This window comes from Amblyomma mixtum, chromosome 8, assembly GCF_055824585.1.
Source record: "Amblyomma mixtum isolate Tamu chromosome 8, ASM5582458v1, whole genome shotgun sequence".
Taxonomy (NCBI): Eukaryota; Metazoa; Arthropoda; class Arachnida; order Ixodida; family Ixodidae; genus Amblyomma; species Amblyomma mixtum.
In genome coordinates, this window is record NC_143019.1 from 109,808,730 (window position 1) to 109,835,443 (window position 26,714).

Below are 26,714 nucleotides of genomic sequence, written 5' to 3' on the forward strand. Positions count from 1 at the left end.
GAACCGATGTCGAACTAATGAACGAGCCATTACCTCCCACGATAATGTTATAGGCCTCCAAAATATGTCTGCTAGTCCTCTTCTTTCCGCGTCCGAAAATTCCAGTTGCGCCATAGTCAGGAATACGCAGGCCCTCCCCGTCCCCGCTTTTCCTTTTCTTTCTATCCTTGAATTTTTACCATGCAGTGGAAGGTCAGAGACAAATGCTGCCCAACACCGTAGCCAGCTCACGTAGCCTGTCGTCTGCGCACCTCCAGGTCTGGCCAACAAAACCTCGGTCGCAGCTGAGGGGAATGCTGTGAACGACATCTATCGAAGAGGGGACAAACTTACTCTGGCAATTAATCCTGATTTTAATTTACTTGAGTTGAAAGCATTTCAGTTCCAAAAGCTACTTTTGAATCTGCACCAGTCGAGCATAGCAGGCGGAAATTATTTAAAATAAATCAGTGACCTAAGTCAGGAACGCCTTATGGCTGACACTGCGGTTTGCGCTGTAGAATGCAAGGCTACACAGCTAAACCAATCCCATGACAGCTTTAGCTTCCAAAGTCGTTTCACTTACAAAAGCCGCGTAATAGCCAAACTCGCAGAAAAGGCGCCGTTAGGACTTTGGTGAAATTATAGCTAACTTTGCTTTTTGACACCATTTCCTCTGGAATAAAAATACGCACCCGCCGAGGCAAATACTACTCCTGAAAAATGGACGTCATATATCGTTCGCACCTTCCAAACTAACAGGCCTAAAGCATGATTGCTTTCTGAGCGTGAGCAAAGGACACCTCAGTAATTAAAAATAAAAATATGATGCACCAACAACCTGACCACCAATGGGCAGACTGCAAGAAATCATAGCCTGCCCTCGCCATCAAAACACGGGACTGGTTCCTGTCCCTGTTACATCTGTAATTCTGACACCATGGTTGCCTGCAATGATGGGTTTCTTTTCGGGAGAGTTGCTGAGATTGCGAACAACGAAAACGAAGTAACGCTTACATTTTACTAGCATAGCAATTTATTATGGCTATTCATGTTCATAATCATAGCCAACGAAAGCAGATTTCAACAGGAGGGCAGCCTGTAAAAAGCCGATGGAAGTGTGCGCGATTATTCCCGCAGTGAAAGAGCGGTAAAACGCCGCATATCTGATCTTCGATTGAACAGCCAACACTGGAGAATTTTTAGTTTAACTATCAAAAATACTTGTTCCAATCAGACGTAAGATGTCCAATCGTTTCGCCACACACCCGTATATTTCATTTCCTAATACTCAGGTTAAAGCTTGCTCAACTTGAATGACAAATCTGCTTCGGGGAAAGCGCGTAAAAAGCCGGAGAGCACTTAACTACTATTAACTGTAAGAGTGCGACGTGACAATTACCACATCGCAGAGTGGGCACGCGGAGATCACAGCATCAAACATCGTTCACAAGCCTCCTTTTTAACTACAGGTGCATAAAACTGCGTTTCTCTGCATGCTAAAAAGAGCTACTATCGCTGCCTGTTGCTGTTCCCGGGCCCACAGGTTTTATATTATTTTCAACAATTGTCATCTGCTATGACGGGGGAGGTTTAGAGAACCCCGGCCCCACAACGCGCAGTGATACAACTAGCGAAGCCGAAAAGTGCCCGGTTCCCGCAGTGCCTTCCGCCGCTAGAAGAGGTGACGAAGATTCGCACAACAGCGGAATATTGCTCATTCTCAAAAATTAAAACACAGTCAGTTGCAGCCTTGACCACCAATCAGGAATTGAAAAAAAAAAGGATCGAGCAACTCCGCCAAGCTCAGCAAAAGCCTGAATCCGTTCACGAGAATATAGGCCACAGGGTTGCAGGTGCTGAACGGAAGGTTGAAGCCATAGAGAGTTGGATAGAAGAAATGAAATGCCCAATCGATATTCTTCAGAACCAACACGAGCGCTTACAAACATGTCTGACTGAACTAGAGGATAGCAGCTGGTAAGATATTTTGCTCTTTCATGCTATCTCAGACGATCAAGAAAGATGTACACATTGAGAAATGAAAGCGATAAACTTGTTATTCACATATCTTGACAACCCGATGCTTTTAGCTGGTGTTTAAAATGCGCACAGGATACGACAACGGCAACTATTCAAGAATCACCCGCTTATTCTAAATTCAGAAACTTAAAAAAAAACGCTGCCGAACAAACCAAGACTTCTAGAAAGCGACATAAGTGTAACTCAGGATTTCTTGCAGGCAAGGGCCACGCTGGGAAGAAACTGATTGAATTTGCTAAATCCTAACCTCATTCATCATCCTTCCAGTTTTAGTACAAAATGTTAATCATCAATAAGTGATTTTTATCAGTGGCTTATCATATAAGCCACTGATAAGCCATTAGAGTTAACTCACGCTCGTTCTAGGCCCCCAATCGTCTACAGATTGCTCGCTAATCACGCGTCATTGCCAGGCCCTTCTGTAGAAGCGAATGAGTCATCATCTGATGAACGGTAACAGAGGGGCAGTGGCTATACTCCAAGAACACGTTTCTGTCTTGTTTACAAACATAGGAAGCGTAGTGAAGAAGGCTGTCATCTGTTTTAAACTTATGTCCCAATGATATTATAGTACTTACAAAACTTTGCTGCATAAAAACATTCGCGACTGTGAAGTTCTTTATTGTCCTAAGAAGTTACAGTTGTATTCATGCGATAGAGATGCAAGACAAGGCGGTGGCGTACTTGTAGCTGTTAGCAAACACTTGGCATCGTTCACCCTTAACATTACATCCGGCCTGAGAATCGTGTGAGTTCCTCCTAAAACAACCCACCACAAAATCATACTACATGCTTGTTGTCGTCCTCCTAATGCATCATCTACATTTACCTACGAGCTTCATGACGCCATTGACGTCCTAACGAGGGGTTACCCGTAAGTACATGTGCTTACTCGGCGACTAATTTTCCTGATAATTTTCCGGCGACTGGTCCTTCACTAGTAATTCTAACAATTTAGATTTCAGCACTTGCCAATAAATCAGATATTCATGTACGTGCTTTAACATCCCACAAATTTTCACAGAGCCTACAGGAATGACAGACACCACCGCAAACGTGCTTGATCTAATTCACTGTTCCAGCCCTGAACTCTGTTTACAAATAAAATACTTGCCAGGACTAAGCAATCATCTCCTAATCAATAAATTTTTATATTGCTACATCAAAACAGAAGACAGCTAAACAGAGTAACACTTGCGCAAATATCACTGCGCTAACTTTAATAAAATCAACGACGAGCTAAGCTACTTTCTTACAGCGCTTTTAGAAAATTACGTTTCGCGCCCGGTTGAAACAAACTGGTCAGTATTCAAATTCAAGCATAGGATTAAAGAATTTACTTGCCGTTTTATACCAACCCTTAAACTCTCGTATAACACAAAAGCAGCTTGATAAAACAGCTACATTAGGCACCTATCTAAGTGACAACAAAAACAATTATACCGACAAGCTAAAACATTAACTGGTAAGTTTCGGTGGCCATGTCGCTCTACAACTGGTGCTTATATCAGAGCTGTTAAAAGTGCTAAGGAATTGTTTCTTAGTAAGCCATTACCGCATATGTTTCTAGAAAGTCCTTAAAAATTTTGCAAAGTTATTGATCTTTATCACAAGTCTAGAATTGTTATAACAAACACCAAGTATGAAGTGGTACGTGACAATGAATTTTCTACATTGTTAAGTCACTTTACAACATACTTGAGCATCGATTTACCTGAATGTTCGTTCATAATTACTTACCAATGAACCCTGCTGTGGTAAATTGGAAAGGAATCTGAGAAGTTATTCGCAACTAGAAGTCATTTTCCGCCGCCGGCAATGACTCAGCAGAAAATTTATAAAAAGCAGTAAAATATATCCTTCGATTATTCAAAGATATTTCAGCCATCCTTAGATAATCATTCGATGCCGGAGCACTGGATGATAGGGAAAGATCCCCACACATAAATCCGCAAATAGGCACTCACCTCACCACTATCTCCCTGTTTCAACCACAAGCATGCCCTGTGAGATTATCGAGCGCGTGCTTTTTTCACAATTAGTAAATTTCCTAGAATCACTCATTTTTACATCTAGCGCAACATGGTTTTTCCAAGTCATACAATACTCATGGCAGCCACTTCTTTATTCAGTCTTAGGTTACATGAAATTCTTTATTGGCGTTAAATTGCAGACTACATCTTTTTTAGACTTCGCGAATACATTCGGTAAAGTATGGCATCCACTTTTATTGCTAAATCTGCACATGACTGTGCTTGATACTAAAGTAAAAGTTGGCTTGAGCGCTTTCTGATAGATAGTAAACAATTTCTAACAGCTAATAGAAATAAATTGTGTCTGCCCCTGTTCTTTCCGGCGTTCCCAAAGGGAATCTGCCCGGGCATTTACTTTTCTTTACAATCATTGTTGTGCTACCTGACCACGTTACCTCTTCTGTTCACTTATTTGCAGTTGACTGTGTTCTTTTCCACGAAATAACAACGGACACTTACGCACACGCAGTTCATTTTGATGTTAACATTAACTCCTCCAGTGCCAGTCACAGAAAATTGCGCTTAGCGTAAAGAAATGTATATTCATGCGCATATCCCGAACGACTAGCAACTTGCCTACGTATCACCTCAACAACATCGCTTTTGAATTTTTCAACGACATGGAAGTACCTGGGCAGTCATATTGCTTCTAAATTCATCTGGAAAACTCATTTCCAATTTATCGTGCACAATGCTAACCGCATGCTAGCATATTTAAAACGCAACTTTCATTCCGCCCCTGCTGACACTAAGCTTCTTTTCTACAAAACACTTCTTTGTTCACATCTCGAGTATACATTGCCAATTATTATTAGTTTGTTATTATTGATTTGATTACCCAGATAGAAATGACCCAAAGCAATGCTGCTGGTCTCATCTTCTGTATTGTCGCCCTTAGAGCATATCCACAATGAAGTCTAACCGAAACCTCTTCCCATTTTCATCCCTCCATAAGTTCGCACGACAATCTCTGATTTATAAGACTTTTACTACGGTATTCTATCCAAATAATTGCTGATTCTGCCTTCATATGTGTCGTAACGCTTAGACCACATTGACAAAGTTGGCACCTTTACATGTAATACTAAAACATCCTCAAGTTATTTCATTCCCCACACGTCAAAAAACCGGAATCACCTTACCACTTGTGTTGTAGTGATCACCCAACCTTCATTTTTTTAAGCCGGCCGTACACAATCATTTGTGGGGGTTTTAAAGCCACTGAGGGACGCCGTAGTGGAGGGCTCCGGAAATTTCGCCCACCTGGGGTCTTTAACGTACACTGACATCGCACAGTAGACGGGCTTTTAGAACTTCGTGGGTCAGCAGCCGAGTGCCAAAACCATTGAGCCACCACGGCGGATGACCGTACACAATATATAGTATGCTACCAATGTTTATTACTCTATACATGGAATCATTTTTTTTGCATAGTTCATGTGTATTTTGCCGCTCTCCGTACTCTGGCATGCGAACACGCAAATAAAAAAAATCCCTTTTAGGCTACGATCGCAGAACCTGGCTTATATAATGCGCGCTGGCGAGTATTATATGTATACTGGTGGCATGTCCATTATTTGTTACCTGTATTGTTAAATTCGTGTTATGTTTAAAGATATCGTTGTATTTAACCCATCGCCCTCGGTAATGTTTCTATCCTGAGGGTACTGATAAAGAAACTGTGGTAGGGGACAGGGCACTATTAGCGCAGTGACATTCCGGTCTCTGTTTTTTTCTCTCCTGTCCACTAGAAGAGGGGAGGTGAATTTCCCCTCCACTTTGGCACCTTTAAACCATGCCAAATGGTGGGACGCAGCTGCCTCTTCCATGTGCCAAATTTGGCAGGCGGCATGTTTGTGACAAGGCCTGCTATTTGTCAAAACACATTTCTTATGCTAGCGCATGGAACGCATTTTCTCTCTTCAGAAAGTGATTTTGTTCTTGTGTAGCCCCCAGAAGTGGTCATAAGTACCAACATTGATGCTCCGCATCCAAGTTGGCAATCAGAATAGTTTATACCAACCAACGATGTGCATTTCCTGGTGTAATCGCGGACAAGCATTCTAAATACGAAGACACTCGCCGGATTCACTTTCGGTAAGTGGTGCTGCGGGGAGAAAATGCTCATTAAGCCATGTCGCAAGTAGTAAACTTAAGCTTAACGCTTGGGTGATTTAACGAGACACAGAGACTGTTATTGACCCAAAGCCACGCGGCTACTTGCATGCCCTCCTTGTTTCCGCGCTGCGATAGGACGCACAAGAAGTAACAACGCTGGTCTGATAACTTTAAACGGGCAAATTATTTTTTCCTGAGTCGTTCTCTAGCTGCATAGAAATTCGGCGCGAATGTCCAGAAGGTGCAATTTCTTATAAAACTCGGAAGAGGCCCTTAAGCTCCGCCTTAAGGGTATGAAGCAATAGAGTCATTGGATTAAAGCCCGTATATGCAGAATTCGCCATTCTCTGCTTATCATTCATAGATCCCTAGAAGTCATCAACGATGACACCTTCGACACCGCGTGAACCTGAAGTTGCTGATGCTACATATCGTGAAACGGACGCACAGAGCGGCAAAGCACGTAGAAGCGCTGCCAGGCGCCTTGCCGAAATACGCGGCGCTCAAGTTGCAGTCGTAGTTCGTCGGCACATCGTTCTCGAAAAACCCGATGCCATAAACGCCATAAGCTTCCGCGCCGAACGAACGGGGAGCAAGCCGCAAGCTTCGTGGTGAACGTGCCTTGGATATGCGCTCCGTTATTCGTCGCTCACCGTGTGACTCCTGCGTCCCCGCACGGCCCCACTGTGTCCGAACGAGACAAGCGGGAGGCACTGCTGTCGCGCGCTATCTTTTGGGGCAGTGGCGTACATTGCGAGGAGGAGGCGGAGCAGGGAGTGGTTTTAGAGGGCGCCGCCTGATGGCGCTACGTGCGCGCCAAGCGAAGAAAAGTAGCGGAAACGTACTTTGCTACATTTTTTCCAAGATTTCACCGGACTAATGCGCTGCTCAGAGTAGCGCTTGGAAGGTTTCAATTTCGTTAGGATTTTACCTGCACACGAGACAAGGACCGAGTCCATGAAACCGGCCACCCTGCTACGGTGTACCTGGGCTAAGAGGTCATTGCTCATCTTGTGAAGACAATATTTACTTACTGCCATACTCACGCATCCAGAGAATATCTCGTTTTTTTTTTTTTACAAATTTAGAATGGCATGACCTCTAGTTAAACCGGCGCTTCTCGCTCAGAAGGAGGATTGCCAACACGGGTGGTTTGTTTAAAAGGTGATCTTTAAGTATTAATACAGCATGTCTGGAAAAAAAGCAGCGTGAAAGACACAAGGCGCTGAAGCAAGGTAACACGGACAAGCGCTGCCTTGCTTCTGTCCCGTACTCCTTTCGCGCTAGATTTTTTTGCGAACATGCATCCCCTCTAATTTGCCCACTTCAGCATACCTGTGCAGTTAATGCTGCAGTATGCTATGCTGTGGACCTTCGTGCGTATTTAAACCCGGACCCAATTTTTCTAAAACAATCAAGAACACATAGCACAGTTTCTTGCATGAGGATTTTGGAAATTAGAAGAAAATCATCGACGCGCATAAAAATAAGCATGAAACCCCCGGCCAAGCATTTCAAAGAAAGTGAATTCTGAGTCCTTTTGAGAGATAGATTGAAAAGTGGTTGTTTATATTCACAATGTTTAAGTATTCAATTAGGTGGAAAGCACATTGAAGAAAGCAAATTGGGCCTGGCTTTAAAAGCGAAGGAATTTCTATTATGAAATGAAGCAGCCAAAATTTCCTTTTCTCCTGATTCGAATGTCGATCGAATATCGTGAAGAAGAATTCAGTTCAGTCGCGATGTTTACTGAGTTGTGTGGGTTGGCAGGAAAGTTCGTAACAGAATTTTTATGTTCTCAATCACAAAATCTGTTTTTCTGTTTGGGCACTGAACTCTTGGATATAAAGGGGCATTAATTAACGATGGCGGAGTTCATCGTGCAAAATAAATTAAGCAGCATCTATGTGTAGAGGAAATAAATATATTATCGTCGAGAACTTCGAGCTATAATTTGTAATGCATATTGCGCATGCCCGGAAGAACCGAATCCAGCCTCTAGAACTTTACCGCTGTACTGAAAAGGTCGGTAGGACAGATTGGGCGTATTTTAGCGAAGAAACTGTTCGGCGCACGCTATTGATTACTCGCTCCGCACGAAGCTTCTTTCTCGTGAAACTTTCTTAAATCGTGAGTACAACCTGAGAACTTTTATTAAAATCTTAAGACACTCTCAAACTTCTTTCCGGAATGGTGCTAGAAGAATCTTATATTCATGCTGCCATGTCTGGTGTTAGTTTGATTGTATAATGTATCTGAAATATGCCAACCAAAGCTTATGCGTTGCTTTCTTCGATGGCGCCATTATTCAATACTGGTTTGATGTAAACTGGAGATGAGCGAAAGAGAAATTAGCAGTGGCTTAGCTCCGCTATGCCAGGATATGCGTAGCGAAAGATAGCTTGGTTAGCCTTGGTTAACCTTGATTCTAAGTCCATGAACCAAACCAAACCAGGTTAGTCTAGTTGTCTAGCTGCATTGTTGTTGCATTGGTTTCCTGGGCGATTCGTTTCCTCTTCATCTCGTTCCTATGTCGATTCCAGGCCTCCTTCTGCTCAGAAGACTTGTCGCCGTCCATACTGTCACCTCAGCTGTGGTTGTGGCATACGCGAGCTCTCCTCTAAATTCTCGGGCATGTTATCAGGAATGCGACACAGCTGGCGAAAGGAGCGGAGGCGAGCGCAACTACGAGGCAAGCTGTGTTACATCATACCAAAAAGCGGCGGCGGCGAGGCGCATGTTGTGACGTCATGCCAGATGATGCGGCGTCCACAAGCAGCGGCGGTTGGTAGGCGAAGGCTGAAGGTTGGTCTCTGTGCATACTCAGAGCACCGCCACAGCGAAATCGCAAGTTCGTGGCCAATGTAGCTTTTGCTACAAGAGACGTCCTCTAGACAAACCGCCGCGTGGCAGTGCACGGACATTCCGGCTCACCATCCCTGAAATGCGAAATTAGAACACTATTTCGATTTTTTTACGAGCCTGCTTACGGTCTGTTGTAAGAGCTCCTGAGTTAGAGTAATGAATATTATTAGTGGATAATGTTCTTTGTAAGACCGAACGTTTTTGTCATTTCAGTGCCAGAGCACACACGCATTGTACTGATATATTGGTGTGTAAAATATCGCTCCTGCTGGCAGGGTGACCTAAACCTGGAGTAAAAGCAGAAGCCACAGTGAGCTTCCAATTTTTGTCTTGTTATAGCGGAGCTGTTCCTCCGTTGAAAGGTGGAATGCTTTGTAGAAAAGAATGGCACAGGACGCTTAACTACTCAAAGTAAAATTTCAGGCACAGATTCGACAGAAGGTGCAGATCAGTGTTGACGAGTGCATACTGTTTCTCAGACGTCACCGGCACACAAATGCCAATCTTGCTTTCGTCATCTCGTGCTTGCAGCGTGATCTGTCATCTATCTGGGTGCAACTAAGCTGGGCGCATCCTTGTAAAATGTGCCGGCTGCCAAGCACTTGCGTTGGAGTGGTGCGATTTGGTCGTGACATCTGACGAAGGGAACTTTAGTGCCGTACGTTTAGTGATAATAATCTTGTTTGTGCATCTTAGAACGACACGCCATCACATTGACCGATTCCCTATACACTTACTATAGCCTTGAAAGACAACGACATAGAGGCTACTTGCATAATGAACAATGCCAGCCCATATTGTTTTACTGCTTGATGTTTACTGGGCATAAAAGAAAGAATACGCAAGCGTTTACAGGAGCATTCCTCCACCTCAAAATGTTAACATCTCCCAATGAAGTACAGGATTTTCAATTCTAAAAAAAGTGATGGAGGGGGGGGTCCTAGCGTGAAACTCATAGCACGGCCGACATAGTTCTTTGTATGTTAGTTGAACGGTGGTAGTAGTAATCGACAAAACGAAGTAAAATATCGAGTGGTTCGATTATGCTCAATTCAAAGAATGTCATTTAAAGGCGGTAGCGGGGAAGCTCACTCTAAACAAACGTAAATTATTCGCGTTAAGACAGTAAGAAGGCGACGTATATTACAGTATAAAAAAGATGGCTAAAGTAGCCGGGAAATATGAGACATACATACAGGGTGGCTAAAATAATCAATACGCTAATGATACAGACAGTGTTGTCAAAGCTTTCGCTAACGGGGGGAGTGACGAAAGAGAAGGTAAAGAAGGCTTTATCAGCAACGAAATGGGGGAAAGAAGCCTGTGGGTACCAGAGACCTGCACACTTGATGATCGCTGGTGAAGGGACTGCGATACAAATTAATGTCACCGTGGATAGGCAATGGCACAAGAGTTAAACCTTACCGAGTAGTGAGGCTGCGGTTGTCGTACTTCGACGTTACTTCACTGGGCAGCGGTAAAGGTTTCAAGTCTCGCCGCGTCATCGTCGTCGTCGTTGTCGGTGTTGTCGTCGGTGTTGCAGTTGAGGCATGGACTTGGGTTTTCGTCGTTGGAGGATCTTTGTGCTTGCGCTCGGAAGCAACCTCACCTCCAGAGGCTGCTTTATTCAGTTTAACCTTCGGGGGCTGGGGGAGCGCCCACGCACAGCGTAGCCTCGGCTAGGGGATAAAAAGCGCGGTGACGATGGCGACGGGGAGCGTGATAGGCGGCTGGGCGGTGAGCATTCTTCCCGACGCAAATACTCCTCGATTTCGGCTGGTCGCTGGCCGGGTCGGGGTCGTGGAGCGTCGTAAGAATACCCTCGGATGCCCATTCTCCTGTATGGGCAGTACCGGAAAATGTGACCGGCTTCGCCGCAGTGGAAGCATAGTGGGCGGCGCTGGTCGGGAGTTCTCCACTCGTCGCATTTCCTCGGGTGCGCGCGTCGCTCGTAGGACGGGCGGGTTGGGGCGAGTGGGCGGCGGTCCACCGCAGCTGGTGGAGGGCGATGGTGGCTTGGGTCCCGTCGTCGAGGGGCAGGACGACGCACAGCTGCGGCGTAAGTCATGGCTGGGGGCTGCAGAGGCTGCGTGGTTGTCGGCGTCACACCCAAGGCCTGTTAACCTCGTCCCGGTTGACGTCAGTGAGCGATGAAAGTTGCGGCTGCGTTCCCGTTGGCAGCAATCGTTGGAGTTCCTCTCGCACAACTGGACGTATAACCTCCCGCAGGTTATGGTTGTTAACGGTGTTCAGGCAGCTTGCTGACAAAAAGCGTTGCTGGCGGTCATACTGGCGGGCTGGGGCATCAAGAGTTTTTTCCATCGTGGATGCCTCTTCTAAGAATTCCGCGACGGTTTTCGGTGGGTTGCGGACGATGCCGGCAAAGTTGGAGGAGTTTAACTCCTCGCATAAGCCACTTCACCTTCTCTTCTTCCTTCATGTTCATGTCATCACGCCGAAAGAGACGCTTCATCTCCTCAGTATACACTGCAACGGTCTCGTTTGGGTGTTGTAGCGAGACTATAGTAGCTGCTGGGCTCTCTTCTTTAGCACGACGTTTGTGAAGGTCTTCAGAAGCTGCTCCTAGAAGGTTTCCCAGTTGGCAAGGCTGGCTTCCTCATTCTCGAACTAGACTCTTGCTGGTCCCTCAAGGGCGAAGAAGACGTACCTAAATTTCATGGCATCGTCCCAGTTGTTAAAGACAGCCACACGTTAGAACTGCTCCAGCCATTCTTTGGGGTCGGCGCCAGGCAAAGCGTCGAAGTTTGGTGGCACCCGGGGCTGCTGCAGAATGATTGGAGTGGTCGTGTGGGGCAAGCCCATGGTGGACGTTGCTACTTGCTTTCGCTTCCGGGTAGGGTCCGGCAGAGTCACGAACTCAGGTGCGTCACCTAGCAGACGTCGGCTTGCGCGGTGGACTGGACTCAGGTCCTGCGGTGAATGGCTCAAAGTGCTGGCGTCACGACTTGTAGGGGGTGTCCGGAACATGGGAGGCTACCCCGCACCTCCACCAGATGTCACGTTGTAGTGACAGCAGTCCAGCGGTCACGTAGACACCAAGAAGTCTTGTAAACGAAGCTCTTTATTTGGGCTGACTTGCGCCCGCAAAAGAATTCATTCACTCGGCGGCGGCGTAAGCAACAAACGTGCTCGTCAGTCTTCGAACTATGAATGCTCGCGGCATCGCTCAATTTAAAGCCGGCAAGGAAACTTCGAGATAACAGGTCGAGATGATCTAGAGTAATCTGGAAACACGTAGATGCAGCTCGGCATGGCTGTGATCAATCGAGATTAGTCCGGTCGCTTCTCGCGTCACGAACAAAAATAGTAACACCCCTTTCCTGCGGCCTTGCGCGAACGAACGAACACCACAATGATACGTGGCAATATGTACAATTAGCCCTGTCCTGTGCCAGTTGCGGTCACCTTATTTCCGCAGACTTCTAAATCACATCCGGCCACCTAACTTCCTTCCGCCCCTGCCACGCTTCCCTTACTTTGACATCACGTCCGTTATCCATGCCGACCATCGGACATCTTGCCTTACAATTGTATGCCCTGCCTGAGTCCATTCGTTCTTCATTTTTACTACTATGTCAGTAACTCGTGTTTGTTCCCTGACCCACTCTACCCTATTCCTGCACCTTAACGTTATACCAACAGCTTCCTTTCCACAACAACTGGCTGTGTTCGCCTTAATTTCAGTTGAACCCTTTTCATTAACCTTCATTCAATTTCAGGAAGTGAAGATACTGAGCTGAAACAGGTTGAAAAACCACGCTAGAGAAATTAGAAGCATACTGTATCAAGAATTATGGGAAACGCTGTAACCGGTACCTTGAATGGATTGTATAAATCAGAAAAAAATGTTTCGCTGTTCTTAAGCTAAAACTGCAGCACATGTACGTGTACCTGCACGGCTTGTGCCTGTGCACTTCGTGAGCATAAAAATCCTTTGCGTTTTGTCCCTGAAGTCAGCTCTGCGTTCATCCATCTCTGTGTGTTCTGTCGCCTGGAGCAGTTGTGCTGTTATTCTACGAATATATCCCAACTACAGTACCAACTAGCCCAACAGTTGACGCTTCTGCAGTACATAAAGCAAGGTTGGTTGAGAAGATGAAGACGTTGGGGCGGATAAGATTGCCACAGATTGCCGAATGCAGGGATAAGTGGGGAGATAATAGATAGCACTTTGACTCATATTGCGTACAGCTTCCGCCAGTGTCTTTTACCTCTAAAGTACCTGTTTGGGCTTGTTGATCAGTGGTCATGGTTAAAGAATGCAGCGCGAAAAGATAAGGACCAACGAAGGAGTGGACAGAACTGGCGCTGACTACCCACACATTTATTCAAAGAAATCAGCAGCTTTTATAATGCCATACAAGACGCGCGTGAACAAATAAAGCAGGCGTCGGAAATCTAACACAGATACACATCACATCATTGCACAAAACATCGAAGAAACAGCGCATCGAGGCGATGCAATGTCACCCCGGTACCAAAAAAAACTGCATGACTAAATTACCAGGAAGAGCCAAAATAAACAAGGAACAAAAGAATGAGTTATCGACTATTGCTGTCCACTGATCGTGAAATCGGCAGAAACAAAGAACAAAAGCCAAAACAAAAACTATACTGCAAAACTGTGTTAAAAGTCGAAGCAAAGCAGAGTCAAAAAGACACAACACAACAAAAGGAACGCTACGCGAAAGCTGTATCCAATGCTGAAAGCCATACATTGTCTAAGAAATAGATAAAACGTTTTAAAGAACAGGTCAAAAATATCTAAAGAAAAAAGGTCAAGCAAAACAGAGACGTAATTATAGCGGACCTAGAAAACTCAACTTCTTGTCTGAAAGTAAAATTGAAGGGATGCGGACGCACTTGTCTCCAGCTTTGACGATCAACCGTTCCTCAGTAATGACCCTTTCTATTTCGGTCCTCGCAAGTGCTCTGATCACCGTGCTCTTGAAGAATGGTTCGCACCCTTTGGAAATCTTGCAAATCTTGCAGTGCTCGTCCAGGTGCCCGTCGCTTTTGTTGGGTACGTTCCGGCGGTGCTCAAGCAGTCTCTCGTAGAGGCACCTGCCGGTTTTCAGGATATAACCGCTCCAACACTTCAAAGGTATCTCATAGAGGACACATGTAGCACATTGTGTAAATGGATCGACATGTCGTACAGGGCAAACCCTTTTCTTCTGCTTTGCCAGCAAGGTACAAACTTGTGATAGTTTGCACGGGGCTGAAAAGACAAGACTTACATTGTTTCTTTTTGCGTCCTTCTTTAAGCTATGGGACAGCTTGTGTAGATATGGGATTACGGGCAAGTGGAGGTCGTTTAGCATGCTCAGGATAAACGGCTGCTTAGCCTGCTCTTTTACTTCGTTACCTCGCACAACATAACCCACTTCGTGTTCTTGAGTCGTGCACAACGTTATATATTCGTGATCTGAGGAGCAGTAGTAATCAGGAACAATTATTTCTCTTGCTGGCTGCGTCGAAGGGTTCACTACCCACTTTACTTGATTGCGTGCAGCTTGTTTTCGTCGTGACAACCAGCGAAAAATCTTCTGAACCGAATCAGTCTCACGCGCACACAGCCCAGGTGTGCCGTATGCCCCGCGGAACCATACGCTGTGGGCTTCCGGATCTTTTAACGTTTCGATACTGGCAGCGTGTACTGTTGCTATGAAGAGAGCTGTTTCGCCGTGCCGTCTCTGTTGTGACCAGCAATCAATCAGGCAGCGCCTTGCTGTCGTCTATAAGAATGCGATATTGCTGAGAGGTTTTTTCTCCTTTTTTGAGCTAAAGCTTCGCTCGCATGCGTCACGTCAGTGGTTGACTCAAAGAGAATAACAAAAAAATAAAAAAACGCAATTTACTTAAAAGTCTCACCGCAAAAGCACTCGTGTCTTAAGAGACAAGGTGGCAAGTGGTTTCGCGCAGAGAGCATTGTACTGGCAGATGTCGCGCTCTCATTGCAAATGGATGATGCCACAGTAGAATTAAAAAGGAAACACTTCGGGTGCTTGGCAGAACACTGACGTAAATGATGTACTATAGCTGCGTTCACCAAAATAAAACAGTGCGTTATCTTATGACCTTTGAAAAACAGTAACTTTCAGCCAACGACAATGACATGAGGCGATAGTTGCCACCGCTGCTCCTTCCTTAAGCTTGGGGATCGCTACAAAACATCGTTAAGGAAACAATGAATCTCTTCGAATGGCACAGTGACCAGGCAAGATATTCCACATAAATATGACATGGAAGCACCGGGAGCACTTTCATGGAGATAACAATATGAGTTGATCATGTAAACCCAGTCCTGGCTGCGCCTAGATAGCAAGGACAATAAAATTCTGGCCATTAAATACCCCAGCAGCTTTCATAGGATTGGCCGGGTGGAGTGCGGCCAACTATGGTCCAACCGGCCCCATGGTATTTACCAAAGTCTGATTATTTTGTCAATCGATATCTTTGAGCTGGCCTCATGGTAAGATTTTCGTCACGAGACCAGCGCGAGGCTCTTCATTTCTAGTTAGCGAGCACATGCATGACCGTGACAGAAACTTAGATAATGAACTTCCATAAATCATTTTAGGACTGCCCATGCGCTCCTGTAATGTGAAATATTTGTTCCGCATGTGCTTTGTTCTCCTATTCAGAGTGGTAAATATTCAATTCTTAATGAAGGCACCAAATATTCTTCGACATGGTTATCGCGCTTAATTTCAGCACAGTTGTAAATTTAAACACGTACTTCTATCGCTGTTTTTTTCATTCCCTAATATATCCATGATTTCATTAAATACGCAAAACATTAACTAGCCTAAGTTGTCATGTCACCCGTCTAAGCTTTCAGTGGAAAAGCGACAGCGTGAAATCATACAAAATATTAACAAAGTTTCCCAAATACACGCTGCAGTAGATAGATTTCTGTAACATTGGCTATTTTATTGCACCAGAAAGAAAATCGGCACTTTCTGAACAAAATCAAAAATTTCATTCCTTGGTAAGTACGTAAAACCTGCACGAATTTGATTACAAGCCAGCAGGCGTTGTTTTTCAGGTATTAAATTGCTGCAAAAAAAGAACATATTTTTTAACGGCTAATAAACAAAATCATCTTCCAAGCCGGTCTGTTGTTGAGAATTGTGTACACGGGGTTCGTAACGCACTTAACAAGTAACGGCGTTTTCTTCCTGTCTGTCGTTTACTTTACCAGATATACTTAGAAATTTTAAACATAACAGAAAAACGCATTCGACACCTAAGATGACAAATATTTCTGGTGGCGATCACGTGCAACAGTTACACAGAAACCTTAAGTACTGAACGCTAGTATACCGTTTTACCAATCACGCGAGCACTTGCGACTTTGTATTGGTTTCCTACTTTAATATGGCCGAAATGCATCATGGCACAGTGACATCCGTCACCACAGCGAGAAAATTGTAAACGGTAGTATTCAATCAGGGATGGTTCGTTATGATATGCCTACAAAAAGAAATATTTTGAGGGGATATTTAAGCACCGTCATATAGGGTGTGACGCGATAGCATTAAAGGGGTAATTCAATTCTGCAGTATATGCAGAATTGCTCGTACTCGACTTTACGTTGATAGATTCCTGGCAATCCTGATACTGTTACGCGGTTAATAAGTGCACCACTGTACTGTGATGGCAGGTGCTGCGAGCTGCGGGGCTTTAATCACCAAGGTTGCTCTTGCTGAGGAACCCATCACGACCAATTGTTAACCCACTCTAGTCAGTTTGGTCACAGTCAGGTGGGGAGGTTGTGATGACCTGAAAAGGTCACATGACCTAGGAAGCCTACCTGGTGTGCTTCTCCGGACATTTTTCGCACGCAACGCCGAAGGCGCTGACGGTGCCGGATTTTAGACAGAACGCAAGCCGTAACACTATCGGTTTAAAAAGGGTGCTGGTATGATCTGTAGCCACACCTACAGATAATATCTTATCAGTATAAAGCTGCAGCATGGACTCACCCGTGCTGGAAAGCAAATAGCGTTCTCCGTGCGCAAGATTATGACATTTCGTTTGATCCACTCAGTTATCGTTATCCTTCCAGCACCTTTGCTGTGCTCAAATTTCTGTGAAATTTGCTAAACTTTGCAATTCCAACCATGTTTGACGGTATTTTTCTTGGTGATTGAGCGCAGATTTGAGGGAAGCTTTTCCCAGTAAACTGAGCCAATGGAATTGTCAAAACATGTAGCTTTAATATACACTGAACCTTTCCCTGCGCTTATGTTTTCAGATTCATAGGATCGTGTTCTCCGTCGATGCCTCAAAGATTATGTTGCGAGGCAGTGCACTGAACAATTGATTTCATCCGGGGTCAACTGCATCCCTCCTAACCGCCCTTTACAGCTCCACTGATAAAAGCTACTTTTTAGATGTCTTTAACTGACCACTGCGTTTGTGACAGCTTCCGGCCAACTTTTTAAATGACCTGGCTTGCAATCCACCATTATTCTTAATTAACCTCGTCGCGGGCAGCAGCGCTTTACATCTGCCGATGTTATCTAAAGAGATTGGAAATATAGGCGAGTTTGTTGTTGAAGGTAATAACAACATAGTAAACGCTCTGCGTGTGCTGTTCTCCTATTCGTGAGGTCGTTTTCGCGCTGTGACCACGTTACCTTGTTATATAACATAAGATATACCATCAAAGTGCATTCCACAAAATAAAATGACTCCCGGTGATTGGTTACACTAAATATTCCTAAATGCAAATTTACGGGAAGAAATGGCGAAGCAGTTAATTAAACTCAGTATTCGCAGAGCTCAGTAACAGTACACATACTTAATTGCACAAAAACATGAAAATACCGCATCATACCCTTACTAGCTGACAATTCAAAGTTATTTAACCGATTGCAAGCTGTCATTTGCTTCCAAGCTGGAACTAGCTCAAAGAACGTTCATTTGCAAAGAACTCTAATATGCTGGCACCTGTGGAAGACGCGTACTTTGCGGCCTTGCAGGTGAGTCTTCCTTGTTTGCTCACACTGACTGTCGCGGCCTTGGTTGCATGTTTTATCTGACTGCCATTGGTTCATTAGCTACATATTTTAGCTGAATCCTCGCCTTCACTTCCAATAGGCTACCGTCAGTCGTATCCGGTGACTTTAAACGTAGAGTCAGTGTACATTTACTGCGTATTGCCTGTTCTGTATTGCAGGACAAGCTTCCTGATCCACTCTATGTCTTACTTCTTGTTAAAAATTTTTCTTTCAAAATTCCTTAATGTTCACTGGCATTGCAGTCCATTCAGCTTAGTGTCCGTGGCCTACAGCGTATTTACAAAGGCAATCGCTAATAGAGACACAAAAACTTTAGACTTCAACCAACCAAATCAAAGGCATCATCATCATCATCAGCCTGACCTACACCCACTGCTGGGAAAGGCCTCTTCCATGTCTCTCCAATTAACCCTGTCCTTTAGCAGTTGCCGTCACTGTACCCCCGCAAACTTCTTAATCTCATCCGCCCACCTAACTTTCTGCTGTCGCCCGCTACGTTTGCTTTCTCTCGGAGTCCACTCCGTTACCCTTAAGGACCAGCGGTTATCTTGCCTTCCCATTACATGCCCTGCCCAAGCCCATTTATTCCAAATATTTCTTCCAATTTCTCTATCACCTGATTGATAGCGTGAATTCGGTCTATTGTCCAGTAGCCATTACGAAAACCTGCCTTTGATTTCCCTGAAATCAAAGGCAGGTTTTCGTAACGGCTACTGGACAATAGACCGAATTCACGCTATCAATTAGGTGATAGAAAAATGCGCAGAATATAACTAGCCCATGTACGTAGCCTTCAAGTATTACGAAAAAGCTTTTGACTCTGGAAACCTCAGCAGTTATGCAGGCATTGCAGAATCAGAGAAATCAGTTTTATGTGAAAATTGCGAAAAGGGAACAGCTCATACACAGAACAGAGGAACGCACAACACAGGCGCTGTTGTACGTTCCTCTGTCCTGTGTTTGCGCTGTTTCCTTTTAGCAATGTGAAATAACTAGCCCGCAAAAGCGCCCTCATGAACTTATGCGAAAATATCGAAAGCCATCTGTAGAGAGAAAAAGAGAGAGAGAGAAACTCTTTAATGAAAACCTAAGAATTTAGCAGGAGTTTAAAATCGCTGGCATGCTACTCTGCGTGGGGAAAGGAATTCGGGAGATAGAAACGGAAGCAAAGCGGCGCTAAAAAAGTAAAATAAAAGAACAAAAATTCAGGGTAGATAAAATGCGACTATTAAATGAAAAATAATGTGCATCGGCGGGCAATGGTAAGCATATGCAGTGGTGAAGTGCATAGCCCGGCAAATGAGCTAACAATGTTCAGTGCGTGAAGACTACATGAGAGTAATATATAAGGCAAAATTGGAGCTCATCAAGATATTCAATGTCATTTAGATATGCAAAAAAAAACTTCATTGCATGGCCCTGTTGCCTCAGGCAGGTTAAGGGACCTAAAACACTGTCCTTTGTTAGAGGCACTGCGGACAGCTTCTCCATGAAATATTGATACTAGGCACGCTCGTAAACTTACGCAGGGCACTGAAGCAGGGTACATTTCACGGTTTCGATCGAGCCACAGTTGTCACAAAGCGGACTGTTTATTTGACCGAAACGGTATCGCAAGCCGTTAGTAAATGTAGCGTTAAGGCGAAATCGATGGCAAAGTGTTCGCAGATGGCGAGAAATTCTTGGTTAGGGTCTTCATTTCACATGTGGGTTAACTGAGTAAACTGGTAGTTTGCTGAGTAACTGGTAGTGACATGTCGGCAAGCTCTAGAGCCGATGTGCTTCTTCAGAAGCAAATCTTTTAGCCATTTGCGACGCATCAGATGCCGTGAGAAAAGTCCGAACATCTACGACGTTGGTGGCCTCTACGCGCCTTTTCATCTGCTTTTTTATTTGCTAGAATGCCACAGTGTGCTGGCATCCCCTGAAATGCTATGCAATGATCTGCAGCAATAGCCTTATGATGCAGGCACTCGATATAAATAAAAATGGGCTGGTGATAGCTTTTGTTCTCCAGGTTGGACAGGATCTGCACAGGCTATTTGAAGTCGATAAGATAACCCACCAGCCAGGGGTTCGGCGCATGATATAGGAAACAACTTCTTTAAAGCCTTGAAGCTCAGCTGTTGTAGAGAATGTCTTCCGATGCAGCCGGTGAGAAAGGACGTGTCTTATTGAGGTTACATAAAGGCCGAAAGAAGACGTTTCTTGAGTAGTTGAACATTAGGTGAATATGTGTGTGCTGCGTATATTCCTCGCTTAAATAGGCAAGCAGCTTGCAGCATGCGGCTCTTGGTGTTCACACCTGCAACGAACTTCACATTTAGAGGCAAGAACGTTCAAGGGGGAAAGTAAGAGGGAGTAGGTTCTGTAGCTCATTAATAGTATAGTGGCGCAGGAGCAACGCAGCTTAACCAAAACTAGAGTTACGGTGAGTTAGGTGGACAGGGTGTACGAAGTGCTTCTTTTTTTTGTAAGGACACGGCGGATATGGGTGCGCTAAGTTTCCTGGGTGGCACTCACATCTAGTGGGAGACAGCCAGCTTCGGCTACTGTTTTTGATGTAAGGGAACCATTTGGGAGGACAAGACATATCCGCAGGTAATTTTTCCTAACGGCCTTGAGAATCTTCTTGCTTGCTGGGGATAATCTTTGAAGCACTGTTAGACAGTAGCGCAAGGTTCTTACAACATAGGCTTTTTCAAGCAGAGCCATTGGTCGGCGGTTGCTACCCCACCGTGTACCCCGCCATGAACCCGAAACTTGCGATGATACACTGCTCGAGTCGCGGAGCATTTGATCTGAGGTGACCACGAGAGATTACTGTCTGTCACAACACCTATGAATCGCTGAGATCGTACATAACGCAGTGTCCGTCCCAGTAAGAGGACGCGATATCGAGTCATCGTTTTTCTAGTTAAACCCATGGTAACACACTCTTTTGTTGCGAGAGATGAAGACCTCGGGGAAGCAGGTGCATCCGCACTCTCTTAAGACGTTGCTGGGTAATGTAGCGCGAACGTGACGCGTTCCAAATGAAAATATCAACTGCATAAACCGTTATGCGTATTCCTGATTCAAGGTTCTTCTTGCGTATATATGAATAATATTGAATAGAACAGGGCTGCTCACACCTCCTGGAGGCGCCCCTCACCGTTGCGTGAAAGTGTGTTGACCATTTGGAGTGTTCATAGAAATGCGTTCCTCTTAGGCCAAGACTGGCCAAGGCACCGAGAATTCCATGGTGAAATACAGAGTCATAATTAGCCTTGATGTCAAGGTAAACGGTTATGGAGATGCGGTCAAAATGAAGGTACTCTTCAACTGATGAGACAATGGGGATGACATCAGTAGGAGACCTATTCTGAGGAACCCTTGTTCAGTGCTTTCCTTCTGCTGCCTTTCCCTGATTGTCCCGTCGTGTTGCGACGCCTTAGGTTGAGAGCGAGCGACGTTGTTTATCAGTTTTTGTGCAGAGTGTTGCGGCAGCTTTTTACTGAGGAGACCCAGGCTACTTTTAAAACTTCTCTTTGACCGCGTCTTTTTGTGTGTTGTCAGCTGTTCTTTCAAGTTGCGTTGCCTAATTTTGAGAGAGATTTGATGCATTCGTGAAAAACACGTCGGCGTTAGGTAGTGGGTCATGGCGCTTGGATGGTTTCTCTTTTGCTTGCTCCGGCGTGCGAGCAAGTGTAGCACGTTTCTTTATGAAAACACCCTCCATATGAAGCATGGTGTGGGTCGCCGCCGTTTTAGCATTTAGGTTGCGCTCTCGAGGTGCAATCCTTATGTGAATGGGTGCCAGCATACACTTAGCGGCGTGTCTCGATATGTGGACATGCCTCTATCATTTGTAACGTTCTACTGTTGCTCCGGCGCATTCAGTTACAGGGTAACTACAGAACATAATCGTAACTCGTTTGGGAAGTGGGTACTGTTTAGCGAATTCCAAAATAACAGAGCAACATGATACCATTTTGACCTTGGCACCCTTGTCAAGAGTGTACATGGTTAATCTTCTTGCAGAGAGAGCGGCTTGGTCACGTAGATTCTCTTGGAGATCTTCATTTTTGTAGGTGACAGGCACATCTTGAGTTTTGCCACAACTGGCCGTGTAAGAGTGTGCTGCTTGGGCCTCTACAGCTACTGAAGCCAGCTTATTTTATGTTAGCAGGCGGTTGGCGGCGGGCAACATCGATACTGTAACCATCCAGTTCCGTCCTTGTTAAGGCTATGCAGAACCTTCTCTTACCTAATGCCTCTTGCCTGGGGCTCTACTGCCCTGATTGCGCATTTCTGAATTTTGCATCCTCACCTACGGAGCAGCATCCGCACAATAATACCGCCAGGTATTGGGAAACAACTGCTTGCGGTCGTGAACTAATTGACTGAATAAGCTTTATCATAGGACGGTTCCCGCTATGATTTTATTGTATGTCAGCACTTACCATGGGAGTTGGGAGCAAATCCTGCCGTTCGTAACGTTCACTTATAACACTGGGCCCCAAGCAGTGGCGCGCTTCACATCATTCTGTTTGGACTAAAGTTCCGAAGCAGTGCCCAGGCTGGAAAAAATGCTGCTACCAGGACGTACTCAGTCGTTACTCCGCGAAGCTAATAAATTCACATGCTCCTGAGGAGCCGCTCGCAAACTCGGTAGCGAATTCAAAATCAACTAAAAACAACCTCGGCCAGAAGGAAGTGGTTTTCACGTCTGGCGAACAAAACTGTGTGTGAAGCAGATTCCGTTTGCGAGGCCATTCTGAAATGCTTTTTCGCCGTTTACTTTGCCTAATGCGAGGTACTACGCCCAAGAAGAAATTTACCCGCCTATTGCTTCAAGTAATCTTCAGGTTGCACGATTATTTCGCATCGGTCTAGGCATCTCGCTACTTCATAAATGTAGCTTTTCGTCTAGCTATCTCCCTCTTTGTATACCCAATGCGCCCACCACCGTCGCATGGCACCAGGGCTAGACGAAGGCAGACGGCATCTCCGCGAGATCAATCACACTCCGTTCCACGAGGTGATGACATGCACAGACGCAGCAGTCTAGACACGAACGGAGAAGGCTATGCTGCCTATGCCATGTATAGTCCCCACACCCATGCGGCTCACACTTCCGCTGATACACCATTAATGGCGCCGTGGCGCTGCGGTTAACCACTGTGCCACTGCACTAGCAGTTGGCTGCTTCAAACACAGCCGAGGATGGAGCTTGTGAGACCAAGGTTGATTTTCCTGCCCATACAAAAATCTCCCGTATCCGCCTATAGGTAACTGGCTCAGTTAGATATAATCCTTTCCTATAGATGTCCATAGAGGTAGTTTCAAGCGGCTATGCTTTCTATAAACAGCTAACAGCTTCATGGTTCCGAAGTAATGGCGCTAATGGCATAGATTTTTCACTAGCTGGTAATAAGCGCCGCTTTGAGTTTGTATAGACGCTGATAAAGGAATTAGACATAACTTTTTTCATAGACGGCTACAGGCCGTTTTCGTATGGGTGCGCAATACGAGAAGGAATAGCTCCGCAAGCCTTATTTTTGTCGAGTGTTTTTCAGAAGGCTGCGCATTTCGAATGTAGGCCTCCTCTTGCCTGAGTCATTTTCTTATTTATTTTTCGTCCGGCGTCTCTGTCTGCCCCCTAAAAGTTAAATGGTAGAGAGAAAGCTAGGCAAATGGATAGGGTACGGTTGACATAAGGCAGGTGCAGAGAGCCAAATTCCCCTACAAACAACTTGCCAGGAGGAGGCTTTACACAGACGGCGACGCCGTACAGTCGTCCACACACCTGTCTACAACAAATATAACAAAAATTTTACAAGCAGATAGCACAAATTATTACAATAAGCATAGCACAAATTTGTACACAGCTTTAATATAGAGGCTAACTGGCAGGTTTCGCAGATATAAAAGAGAGATAAGTGGGCATTACAGCACTAACAAGCTTCGCCATATTTCTGCTCTCGAGCAGCATAAAGTAGGAGTAGGCAATGCGCGCCGGAAAAAGCCTATTTAAATTTCGACGACCGTTACCCTGCTTTATGTACAGACTAATGAAACGAGCGGGAAACCGCTATTTCGCTTTTCAGCAGTAGTGCACAGAATGTAAGCACGCACAATCATACAGCGAAAAACGCGACTTATATCCGCTTCAGGGCAGTTGCCCGAAAACAGACAGCAGCACCGTTGATTTACTGAGCGACCTCGCTAGGCACAACCGTGCTCCGGAAACGTGAAAGTGCCACCCGCATATCATATGCGCCTAGTTTTTATCTTACAAAGAACGAGAGTGAGGGTGCAAAATTACTTCACCTGCTGTACCCTAGGACCAGACCAGCGCCGGAAGGCGGCAGCGATTGCAACGCCGCCGCATGGCCGCGCGCCTGCTTCTGCGGCCTTCGCGACAGCCTTGTTACTTTTAGCAACGACTAGACCTTTAGGACCACATTTAAATGACACCAGTATACTCCCTGGTGGGTCGCTCGAGCGCCCTAGAAGGGACTGTGTCCGATTGCACAATTTTCCTCTTCGTGGACCTCCTAATTATATCGCATAGAAAACAGCGCCCATCGCTTCTCACGACACACTAGCTGGAGGATACAGGCAGACGCTGGCGTACAGTTTTCGCCTTCATGATCCTCGTAATGCTATCACATTAACATGCCCATAAGGAGGGGAGTCAGCCAAGGACATGATGACGCTAGCGCTACAGAGTACGACGACGTGAGGACTGTAAGAGAGAGAACAACGATGTTCTTCTCGGTAGGTGTCGGCCCCGGACCTTCTTGCGAGCCTGCCCAACCGCGTAATGTGTTAGCGCGTCTTTGAGAGTATGATATATGCGGTACTATGCATCGCGTGTTTACACGGGAATTACTGAAGACATTATTGTGAAATAAGGAAGATAAGATTTCAATAGGATCCCCGCAGCAACCTACAGTTCGCTGAAGACTCTGACATACTAAGAAACTAATGGGACGAATTTGAGCTAGAGAGGCGTAGCATAACTTTTGGTTTGAGAATCGCAATGCAGGAAACTAAAACAAAAATATTTACGAACAACCTCCAAAGCGAACAGCAGTTTGCGATGTGCAGCAAAGCGATGACAGTTATAAGCGAACACAACTATTTAGTTGGTGTGGTGACCGCAGTGCCCCGTCATTAGGAGCGGCATTAAGTAAGGTTGATAGTTGAGATCAAATATCTAGTAAAGATATGGAGGTTGAAGACAGGGCGTGGAGCGGGCCTGTGTTCCTGCAGTGAGTACAGCTAGGCAAAGAGTGATCGTGAAATCTTGACTATAATGAGTGGAACACTGTGTGGCTGGCTGCCCTGTTTTTGCGGTGGAGAGGAAGGTAGCGTATATTGTTACTAGGTGGAGATTTGTGGATCATGTCCAATCTGTTTTGCCGAGAATAAAGTAAGCAGTACGTTGCTTCAGTTTATAAAAATTCCGCCATTACTCAAGAGTTTCGTCGTTTTGAAAGGGCAAAAGATTCGCAAGCATGGCTCGCATTCATGGGCGACAAAACGATAAAAAAAATTAATAATGAATGCAGCTGTAGAGTTCAAATGCTTAAATGTTTGTGTTCTGGAAAGAGAAGCGATTTCACAAAAGAAAGTGGCAGATAGTGCTTCACAAATACGGCTGCTGCTGCTGCGTTTGGATGTCGCGCTGTCAAAGTCACTGATAAATGGTACCGTAGTCGAATTTAAAAACAAGTCGTCGGGATGACGGTGTTCGCCACATAGAGAACAATCAGTTTGGAAGAATGCCGCTTGACGACCAACTGCGTATTAAAGCCGTCATGGGACCTTTGACATAAACAGAATTCAGTCCCCGTGAATTGTGACCTGCGCCGATATTTTCATTGCTTATCTTTCCTTCTTCTGTTTGCTCATCTTTCCTATGCTTTGAGATTCCCATGCACTTCCCGCGTGCGCCATACTCGTTCTGCGGAGTGTTTAATATTGCATAAATGGCGCTAAAGGTAAACGAAAGCTGCGAAAGAGCGTGAGGTCTGCTCCAGTTAGAGCTTCTTAGAATTCTTGTTCCAGTATTTATTCTGAACTCGATTTAGTAAACGTTTTGGAATTACTAATAGACTAATGACCATGACAACCTTCTACTGGGCTGTTTCAGTCATTGAAAAAGTGTCAGCGTGATTCCATACATATTTAGAATTGAAGCAAAATCCACATTTCCCTATTTACACGTTTGAGTGGATATCTGTGCACATCGTTATTGACATATGGGGGGCAACAACGAAATGCGTCAGCTTTAAAATATAAATTTCTTGATGACTATGTGCGCCTGGAACAAACTTGGGGGCATTCCAGCAGGTCCTCCTCAACTAAAATAGAGAACACTGCGAAATAAGGAACGCAATTTTCGAATGGCTCAGCGAGGAAACCATCTTAAAAAATGGCCTACTTATTTGAGAAAATTGTGGAACTAGGCGAGCCTGTTAAAGCAGTCGGAGTGGCAGTGTTGTCCACAAAGCTATTGGTTATTTTTTGAGGTAAACGCCAACAATCTGGTTTTTCTTAATACCTAAGCGTCATTCGTGACATAAGATGACCATTATCACCGTTCATGGCTGGGTTTCACCGAGTACCC